Below are 11,026 nucleotides of genomic sequence, written 5' to 3'. Positions count from 1 at the left end.
TAAGCGGGGTGAAGATTTCCCGTGCTGACAATCGGGGCAAGAGCGAGCAAAATTCTAAACGTAGCTGTAAATCCCTCGCCAGTAGTACCGCTATCGAAGGCGTCGATAAGTTTTGAAAATTCCCAAGCGTTCACAGCGTGGAATGGTGTGGAAAGCTACGCATATTTCAGAAGGCCAACTGCGAGATACTACTAGCAATCACTGGCAGCCGTCGGGGCTATAATTCGGTCGGTGAAGCAGGTTGTCGCGAATGGCAGAATGGTGAGCTTGACGACGCAACGTGTGAGTAGTTGGTTGTGCTGGTGAACCAGAAAGTAGGTCTATAAGCGAGGCAATCCAATGGTCGTTGCGCAGCTCAGAAGCGATGGTGGTAAGGTCGAGCGAAGACACGCAAACTGGCACAGTAAGCAGCAGGCACTGTCGTCAGTCAAGGGCGAGCGCGATGATGGCGTCGGCGTCAGAATACTGGCGTCCTCTGCGGTACAGCACGCGGATATCACAGTCCTGCACGCGAAGTGCCCATTGAGCAAGATGGCCTGAGGGATCTTTCAAGGACGACAACCAACATAGTGCATGGTGGTCCGTGACTATATCAGATGGACGGGCATACAAATAAGGCCGGAACTTAGTAAGAGCCCAGATGATGGCCAGACATTCTTTTTCTGTCAAGGTGTAATTTGTCTCAGCTTTCGTAAGCGTACGACCTGCAGAAGCCATGACATATTCAGGAAACCCGTCTCTGCGCTGGGCAAGAACAGCGCCGAGGCCGATACCATTGGCATCTGTGTACACTTCGGTGGGGGCTGTCGGGTCGTAATGGCGCAAAATTGGCGGAGACTTAGCCAACGAGAGAGCTTTGTCAAGGCGTCATCGCCCTCGGACAACCACGAAGTGAGAGGCCCGTTGTGCTTTGAAGTAGCTTCGTCAGGGGCGATATGATGGCGACGAAACTATGAAACTGTGCAATTATTTGACGGAAACCCGCCGCGGTTGCTTAGTGGCTGTGGGCACGAGGTCGCGGGATCTATTCCCGGCCACGGCGGCCGCATTTCGATGGGGGCGAAATGCGAAAACACCCGTGTACTTAGATTCAGGTGCACGTTAAAGAACCTCAGGGGGCCTAATTTCCGGAGGCTCCCACTACGGCGTGCCTCATAAGCAGATCGTGGTTTTGGCACGTAAAACCCCATAATTTAATTTTCTTTTTGACGGACATTGGCTGAGGGAATTCGCCGACGGCTCAAAGTTTGACTGGATTGGGGAAAGTTCTATCCTTGGAAACGACGTAACGTAGAATTGCCAGCTGCCGAGCCACAAATCGGCACTTTAGGTTGAATTGTAGGCCAGCGTTTGTTGAACACGTCAAAACACACCGCAGCCGTTGAACGTGCGTGGTGAAGTCAGAAGGAAAAACAACAACGTCATCAAGGTGCACGCACGTGTGCCAGTTCAAGCCGCGCAGTACTGTGTCTATCAGGCGCTAAAAAGCTGCGGGCACATTACAAAGTCAAAATGGCATTACGTTAAATTTGCATAAGCCTTCGGGCGTGACAAAGACTGTCTGTGGCTGATTGGGATGTGCCGTGGGTACTTTCAATGCCCTGAGCGCAAATCGAAAGATGAAAAAAATTCTGCGCCTTGTAGGGTGTCAATCGTGTCGTCTATGCGCGGGAGAGGGTAGACGTCCTTGCGAGGGATCTTGTTGAGGCACCGGTATTTCACCGCACAGAACTATCTTTATTCGTAGCAAGGACAACAATGGATGCCCATGTGCTGTTGAAAGGTCGTATCACCTCCCGGCGAATTCATTTGGTCGACTTGTTCGTTGACTCCACGACCTCCTGCAGCGACCTCCTGCGACCTCCTGCGAGCGGCAAATCTATCAGCAGCGAGAATTCTATTTCGGCCCGTGCGCAATGGATAACGGCATTGTGACGAGAGATAAAATCCCAGCCGATGATAACGAAATGAGAGCACAAGAAAAGGATGATAAATTCTATGGAGTATGGTGCATCGTTAATGAAAACAAGAGCAATGCAAGCCGCTAAGGCGTGAATGTGCTGAGCACTGGCTGTGCGGAGGGACAACCCAGAAAGGAGCGTCGTGACTTTCCGAAGTAGGCGGCAAAGCTTAGCGTACATAACACATATGGCCGCTCCTTTGTCCACGATTGCAGATGCGCGAAGACCGTCAACGAACACTTCAGTTATCGTGGGTACTAGGCGCGAACACAAACATGACCCAAGGAAGGAGACGGGACAGAGCGCCACTTACAACTGCTTTGTTCGGAGGCACACCACACAATTATATACCCGTCTAAGACGCAAGGAACACAATCACATCAAGATTGATATGGAAGCGAACTGGTTAAATATTTCTTTTCAGCCATATCTAAAGATATTGATGGGTCGCTGACGCACATGCTTCCTTTCTTTCCGATAAAGAAAGCTTCACTTACTTCGCGAGCTTTTTTATCTCTACTCTTTGCTAGAATCCGCGCCCCCGCAATACATGGCTCACAAGAGCGTGACGGGCAGGACTTAATGTGCTTGGGAATGTTTGGCCCTTCTTTATCTTGCTCTACATTTCTTTCATGTTTCCTAATTCGGTCGTTAACGCAGCGCCCAGTTTGCCCTATGTAGGAGCGGCCGCATGAGAGGGAGATTTCGTACACGACACCTTCGGCGCACTTCATAAACTGTCGCCCATGCTTGGTGCCGCATTCATTTTTATCGTCTCGTATTCTTTCGATACGAGAACAAAGGCTTCCTATCTTTTGGGGGGCTGAAAACACAAGCGGCGCCCCATGTCTGCTAGCAACCTTCTTTAAATTGTGGGCCATCTTGGGTACATAGGGCACCACCACAGGCCTCACCACCTCATCTCGACGGGGTACTTCCCCAGCTCTCACAGCCGCACTCCATTTTTTGTAGCAGGCTTTGTAGCAGTTATGTTCGAGGAACTGCGTTGAGGACTTTCACATTTCGACGGTGTCGTAACCCGTGCCTCTTGGACTGCGACGATTAGTTTTCCTCGTCCCGAGTTACGGGGTGAGGTCGCATCGGCAACAGTGAGCGATGGCGAGGAGACGGTGAACGGCGGGTGGTTGGCGTTGGGCGCAATGTCAGTGACATAGCCGACGGGAGGTCGTAATATTAACGGTTGGGCTGGCTCGTCACGGGTGGCGCGGCGATTGGCGGCTGCACACGATTACAATAATATGCGATGTGACTGGCACAGCCACACGCAAAGCATATTGTCGGATTGTCGGAGATACGCCACCGGTTCGCTGGGCAGGTCCACGTAGTACGGGGCGGCTGCTGATGTGGCTGCACGGCGAGCAGCAGTTGGGGTCTCGCCACGACGTCGCCGTAACGGAGAGGCATATACTTGGAGAGAGTGATTGGGTCATCGCGACAACTTCAGCGTAGCTGTGGTGCAGCCGCAGGATGATATTGGCGCTGGCCTGGCAAAACTTCGGCATTTTCTTGCTCGATCGTGCGACGGAGTGGAGGCATAGAATTCGAGGCCACGGCGGCTGAGCGAATGCCATCAAGGAGAGCTGGTGTGCAACTTCCTCCCGGACGAAAGCTTTCCTTTCTGCAAGCAGCGCTGACTGGTCGGACGTGGTAGCCAAACCGGAAATGTGTTCCTCGCGCAATGAAGGGCGACGTGTGAACGACCGCTGCTTGCGTAGCTCCTCGTAGCTTTAGCAGAGAGTGACGATGTCAGTCACGGAATGAGGATTCTTTGCAAGTAGCATGTTGAAAGCACTGTCCTCTATTCATTTCATGCTATTTCGCATTTTTTTCGGACATCGACATCGCCGCGTTGACTCTCTTACGCAAGTCCAGAACATCTTCAATGTAGCTGGCAAATGATTCAGCCGGCTGCTATGCGCGTTATCGTCCTGCTTGCTATGCGCGTTTTGTCGCCCTGCTTGCGCACAGCAGGGCGACAAAACACAGCCACTAACGAGGTCTTGAACGAGCACCACGTCGGAAAATCGGTTTCATGGTTGTTGTACCAAAGACTGGCGACACCAGCAAGATAGAAGAGCACGTTGCTCAGTTGTGCGGGATCGCGTGGCTTGTTGTGGGCGCTTGCACTCTCATGTGTCGTCAGCCAGTCCTCCACGTCGGTGTCATCCGCACCGCTGAGCATGGCAGGGTCCCTGCCATATTCAATGTCTAGTTGCGCCGAGGGCTGTTACCTTCGTGGGCGCTGTGTTCTCGCCGCTTAGTTCGCGTTGAAGCGATAGACAGCACGAAGGCAAATTCGCTCACTGCGGCGGCCGCTCTTCCTCACGCCAGCGCTTTGACAGCGAGTGTCCGCGGTCACCGAGTGAGATGTGTTTATGTTTGCCTGAACGTGCGCGACAACATGCTGGTTAATTTAGTTAGTAAGCGAATGTTTACGAGTTTATACGGGCGATAAAGCTACTGCCCCTACAATCTATAGCTATCTAATAATTTGTCATATCATGAAAAGCCAACAAACACTGACACCAAGGACAACATAGGGGAAATTACTTCTTTTTAATAAATGAAAATAATGAAACGATAAATTATTGGAAATTAAAGTGGATGAAAAAACAACTTGCCGCAGGTGCGAACCGAACCCACAACCTTCTCATATCGCGTGCGATGCTCTTCCAATTGAGCTACCGCGGCGCCGTTTCCCCATCCACTTTCTTGGGTATTTATGTGTCCTAGTAGAAGGCTGGGAGTGTTAGCCAGCGCCACCACTCACAGACCTTGGCGGCGGCGAAGGTTGTGGGTTCGGTTCCCACCTGCGGAAAGTTGTTTTTTCATCCACTTTAATTTCCATTAATTTATCGTTTCTTTATTTTCATTTATTAGGAAGAAGTAATTTCCCCTATGTTGTCCTTGGTGTCAGTGTTTGTTAGCTTCTCATGATATGACTAATAAAAATCGGGCCCCTCGGTTTACCCCCTTTCTTCTCGTTTATCTCATAATTTGCTATTTCAACCAGTGCTTCACCTTTCTGGCGAAACAGTGACTTTATTTGTTCAGTTATTTATTTTATTTTTATTTTTTAGCCTTGGCTTAGCTTTGTTTTTCAGTACTTGCTATGTGACATAAGCTCTATGCGGTAATCGTAAATACAAGTTTCATCGCCGGTGACGACTTCTCGCAAGAATTAATGTATTTCGTACGAAGTATTCAAACCAATGTAACACTCTTTTCGCCATAATTTTCGCTCAGTAGTCAGAAGTTACGACACCATCTTGGCTCATGATGAAGAAACTGCGGTCACTGACCAAGTCAAGGTGAAAATAACACAGAGACGTTTCGGGACCCGTACGGGTTCCTTGATCACACTGCGGCCGCCGCAGCCGCAATGTCAGTGACCGCAATTTCTTCATCCTCATGTTACCTCACCAGCCGAACTTTCGTAGAACTCTTGACACCATCTTGGCTCATATTGTTTTCATTTCCAAATGTTAAGTTAAAATCTAGTGAACGGATGATTTTGCCAAACCAAGTGCTCCTGCTACCATTTCTAACAGTCTAACATTTAATGAATGTCTGCAACATTCTTGCCCGATATCGCAAGAAATTCGACATTCATTCTTTGTTTCTTCTGTTCGTCGATCTTCATTTGGACAAACACTATAAATGGGTTGCACAAAAAGCGCATGCATAGAATTATTCTGCCTCATCACAGAGCAGACCAGCTCGTACTAGAGGTCAACCGGGTCCTATCGAGTGGAGAGACAGCGAGTGGTGCCGATCCACCCGTTGCCACTTTTTTGCTGACGCATTGCATAAAATTATGGGACAGATTTTGTGCATACCATACGTGCATGCAAATCTGCAGCCCATATTCGTTATTGTAGAACATAACGTTGTCGGTTCTGCTGGGACACGCTGAGAATGCAGGTGGCGCTCCAGAATATTTTGATTCTTTATTGCGGCAGCGGCGGCCGCATATCAATAGAAGCAAAACGCAAGAACACTCATGTACGTACTTGGATTTAAGTGCAGGTTAACCAACTCCGGGGGATCAGAATTTAATACAGAGCGCTCCAATAAGGCCTCCCTCGTAGCTCACTGTGCACTTTCGGGACGTTGAACGCCACAATTAATTTTTTTTAAATCAGCGCATCTAGAGGCCGCCAGCTTGAAAGGAGCTCTGATACGCCGTCTCCCGCAAGTGTCTGTGATAGTTAGTAAAACTCGTGTATAAAGCAGATTCTACAGCCGGGAATTCATTAACATATCTCTATGCATCTTCGTAAGTGCGGCCGATGCAATGAGTTCAACATGAAGACGAGTAGTTTTTAACGAAGAGAAAGGAGGAGAGGTCGGCCTGGAGAGCGTGGCTCTAGCCCGCTACTCCTCAAATTTCATAGCGCTGGATTGACATGGGCAAGAAAGACGGCAGGACGCGCGCTATTCTGCTACTCCTCACTGGATTACGGCGAAGTGGGAGCTACGTGGAAAGGTAAGTGCCAGTACTGCAATGCCCTCCACCTCGCTTCCACAAATTTCGTTAACCGCCGCGGTGGCGCATTCGCTATGCCATTCCGCTGGCGAGTACGAGGTCGCGGTTTCGACTCCCGGCCGCGGTGGCATTCCGATGGTGGCGAAATACGAAAACGGCCCTGTTACTTACATTTAGGTGCACGTTAAAGAATCCCGAGTGGCCAGAATTCATTTGTGGCCCTTTGCTACGGCGTCTCTAATAACCCCGGAGTTGACTTACGACATCGAACCCCATCAATCAACCGATAAATCGACCGGTCGTCACTGGAGTTTGTTTGTAAGCGTATTTGCAAAGAATCCTCCCAGGCGGGAGATGTCCTATCAAAGTGAAAGTTTATATTGACAGTGAGGATACTAAGGAGGCATTCAATGATCGCGTGGTAAAATTTTAAGGTATGTAATTAACTTAAAACGTTCAAAAAGGATCCTTGAAGTCATATTCGGAAATCTTTGCGCGGAGACTCGCTTTCAGCTGACGATTTTCTTGAAGTGCATCTAAGTGTGTAAATAAATCAGCTGAAGTTCCGCTCCCCCCTCCCTCCCCGCTTTTTCTTTTTTTTTTTTCCTACGTCGCTGGGTGAGTTTATTAATTGATCGAGAGAGGTGTTTTTCGGGCTAGGTTGTTGAGCGAAAATCGCAGTGCAAGTACAGTGGCCGAGCGCGTGCAGCAGTCCACGCCATTCTTTCCTTAATCGCGTGAATTTTCAGTTTTAACACCTTTAGGGATGAGAGAGAAGGTCACAGTGCGCTACGTCGTTGTGAAGCGGACAAATTCATTCTAAATGTCAAAACGTTCTTCGCGTGATAGGGCGTGGCTTGCTCTTCGGACCATACGATGCACGCGTGAACACTTTGTCACTGGTAGCACACCGGTAGCACACTGGTAGCACACCGGGTGGTCTTCTGGTTGACCTCCCTGCCTTTCCTGTCCTTGCTTTCTCTCTCTCTGTGTGTCACTGCGTCCAAGAGGAACCGCCGCAAAAGCTTATAGACGATCTCTGCTACGATGACCGGCCACGGCGCCCGGCTATTACAGTTAGCTACCAGTTTCACACGATTCAGCCGTTGCTTTCTCGTTGCGCCGTAACAGCTTTGCTGTAGGCTTCGTGACGAAATCGCCCACGGAAATATTCTCCCTGCAACGGGGTTCTCCTTTATCTATGGGCTCGCTCGTGTTTGCTACTGACATGTCCGTGCTTGAGCGAAAATGATCACATTTCAATTCTTCTCGCTTCTGCTGGACTCGAATTCGCTAAGTTTTTCATTCGAATAAGAGCTGTGTCGGCCGGCCTTCGTCACTGGAATTATGTGTACACGATCACTATTACCTACCATCTGCTCTTTCGTATATTTCTAGCGTAAGAAGGCGTCTTTCTTTTCTTTTTTCTTTTTTTTTTTTGCGAATACGGGCTCTGATACTTCAGGCCTCCCTCCACCCCGAAACTATCCTCTATTTTTTTTTTTAGTTCTTTAAGGAATCGAACCAGCATGGTGCCGAAGTTCAAAGTCCCCGCTTGGGGGCTTCCAGGGTCTCCGACAAGGGTTATGTGGTCCTAGCGACCGAGCAGATGCGCTGTTAAGTTCGTGTAATCGCGGATTCGTCAGGCGGCTCGCCGAGTGAAAGGAACTACGAGAGGGTCATCGCTTACCTGCCGCCGCGGCGTAGACGCAGCTCGGTGAAGAGCGAGCAGCTCCGCCTCTGAGTCCCTCGGCGGTTGCGGCAGCTCGGTCGCCCACCAATGGCGGCGGAGCCCGCTGGAGTGCGGCCAAGCGGCGCGCTGACCGTGACGTCGACGGCGCTGGTCACGGCTCGCTTAGTCTTGGCCGCGGTCCGAGCCCGCTGTTCCGTAACCGCGCCAGCGCGGCGTGGCTGCGTGGGCGCGGTCGATGGGCTCGGTCTCCCCGCTCCGCTGGATTAATTGCTGCTCGCGAGGCCTTTCCAATTACGACGAGCGCGTCACAGAACGGAGTCGCGAGACGCCGACTTTGGAAACGTGTGCCTATGCGTCTCTCCAAATAAGTGCGCAGAGCGCGCATACACACGCAGTCGCTTTATTTTCTGCGGTGAATAGAAAGTGCGGAGGATCCTCCCTGTGTCGCTCTGCGCTGTTAAGTCCAAAAACTAGAGGAGGACGCTGCGTAAACTGCGCTGTGTCGCAGTGCTTCGCTATCGCGGCGCACGCCGCGATGAATGCAGGGCACGCGTAGCGTCCGCCTTTGTCCGTGCGTCTGAGTACTTTTTCGTGCCCACACCTCAGCGCATAGCGCGTAGATGCCAGGGTGATCACGTGGCTTCCTAGGAAGGTGCGCTCGCAAGTGTGCGAGCGGCCGCTATGGGTAAGCGTATGCTGGTAGCAAGAGAGATTAGCAATTACGGCAATGCACGGCAGTCCTCCCGGCTCGCTCCCATTCCGCGGATGTACATTCAGATGGGCGTGAAACTCATTGACAACGCTGAGATACCGTTGCCAAGGTGGTGAAACGCCTTTGATTCTACTTCTGTCCGCGTGTCTTCATTGCGCCACGCATACTGAAGATAGGAGGGCACGTGACGTTCTGTAGGTGGTCAACTATTACGGCATTGACAGAGACTAGTGGTTATTTACAACAGGAAGGAAGGACGTACTGTTTTTCATGATATACCATGGAGATCCGTGTGTTACCTACACGTTGGAGTTGTCATTCAGCGTAATCCGCAACATTAGTGTACCTGTTCTCGCGTTCAAGGTGACGACTAGACCTCCACCGAGATTTTCCCAGCTAGTTAGCGACCTCTGTTCCTAAGCTATCACTTATCCACACTCCATCCATCCCTGCAAATCAGCCTAGGGCGTCATTTGTCACAACCAGCGCAATATTTTCTTGATTAATTTGCTCCCACGGTTCACTTAAAATTTGGATGGGTGAGTAATAACGTTTTTAACAACGTCTATGATAGGGCATCATGCGGCACAATAAAAACGCAGAAATCTATTGTCATGCTTTCTTGAAGGCAGCCTATTCGTTGCGTCGCAAGAAGAATTGACGCTGCCGGATAAGTCGCAGTGATAAAGCTATGGCAGGCGTGGTTCGGCGATGAAAGGGCGCTGAATCGAGCTAGCTCCGAGCTTGAATGGGATAACAGTTCGACCTTTGGAAGACGCCCGTTACGCGCACGCATGTCAACCATATTGCCTGCACCAGCAATTGTATGGGCACGAGCCATCAATGAAGTCCACAAATAAAGCCCTCCCTCGCAGGAAAGGCGTAAGCACACTTCAAGCCGGGCGGGCACGTATGCTACGAGAAAAGCCGTCGTCCGTACGGTTTTCTTTCTTCAACCTATACGTTCTTCGACCGGCTTCGGTCTAGCTCACACACGCGCGCCTTTTGTTTCGTAGAGGACAAAGAGAGCGCAGAACGCGATTCAGGACGTACAAAAGGCGATTTCAAGCAGGTCGGCTGAAAGACGCGGTCGCGCGGGTGATGTGTGTCTACAATGTTGGTCGTCTTTACCACGCCAGTGCACCTCTCGTGTACCTTATGGAGCTCGTGACATGGAATGTCTGTACTTTATGACCAGTCGCTACGCTCACTTCGCAGTCTGACAGCGAAAAATGAGAGAGAGAGAGAGAGAGAGAGAGAGAGTGAGAGAGAGAGAGAGAGAGAGAGAGAGAGAGAGAGAGAGAGAGAGAGAGAGAGAGAGAGAGAGAGAGAGAGAGAGAGAGAGAGAGAGAGAGAGAGAGAGAGAGAGAGAGAGAGAGAGAGAGAGAGAGAGAGAGAGAGAGAGAACCTGCCTATATACATTAGCCGGGCACTACCGTATCTGCGTTACGCTAGGTATACATTCGGCCGATTTGGGCGTGTAATTTGCTGGTGTGGGACGTCAACTGTACTAAGTAACGGAAGATTTTGTCGGCGACGAGAAAAACGATCCGTGATTATAACGGAATACAGTTATCAATCTTCGTCGACTGGAAGTGGTGCACACAAATAGCTTCCCCTAAAGGATACGACACTCCACTACTCCTTAGTACTGTCGTGGCCATGAAAAAAAAACACACACACACACATTGACACATAAAATAGGAAGTCTGGGCAATCGTTGTTCTGTTCTACACAGTATACTAGGGCTATCTTAAACGGTCCTATTACAGTGTGCATAATCTTCTCTCTCTTTTTCTTTCACGCCCCCTCCCCACGTGCAGGGTAGCAAACTCAACAAAGTCTAGTTAACCTCTGTGCCTTTCCTTCGTCCCTACTCTCTCTCATACTAGGGCCGTGGTCGATGAGTCAATGCAGAAAGTTCGGCTAGTTAAAACTGTGAAAATTTCGATTGTTTCCAATAGAAAGACTAGGAACAGAACAAGAAAGACCAACGGCCACTCCTACCTCCATTCTCCTCCGTCGACCTAGCGTCACACACACACACACACACACACACACACACACACACACACACACACACACACACACACACACATATATATATATATATATATATATATATATATATATATATATATATATATATA

At 49.9% G+C, this 11,026-nt stretch overlaps 1 protein-coding gene across 5 annotated transcripts in view; it reads right to left on the bottom strand.

Annotated features, from left to right (window-relative positions):
* The window catches only part of LOC142572763 (uncharacterized), a 45,717-nt gene extending 37,249 nt beyond the window's left edge, over window positions 1–8,468 (bottom strand). For all 5 annotated transcript variants that reach the window (XM_075682099.1, XM_075682101.1, XM_075682103.1 and 2 more), the window contains exon 1: window positions 8,162–8,468. The gene's annotated coding sequence lies outside the window, so the exon portion shown is untranslated. The remainder of the gene's footprint in view (window positions 1–8,161) is intronic.
* Window positions 8,469–11,026: the final 2,558 nt, after the last annotated feature.

The sequence above is a fragment of the Dermacentor variabilis genome, chromosome 2, assembly GCF_050947875.1.
Source record: "Dermacentor variabilis isolate Ectoservices chromosome 2, ASM5094787v1, whole genome shotgun sequence".
NCBI lineage: Eukaryota > Metazoa > Arthropoda > Arachnida > Ixodida > Ixodidae > Dermacentor > Dermacentor variabilis.
Note: the sequence above shows the minus strand (reverse complement) of the source record. Positions and strands in the feature narration are given on the sequence as shown.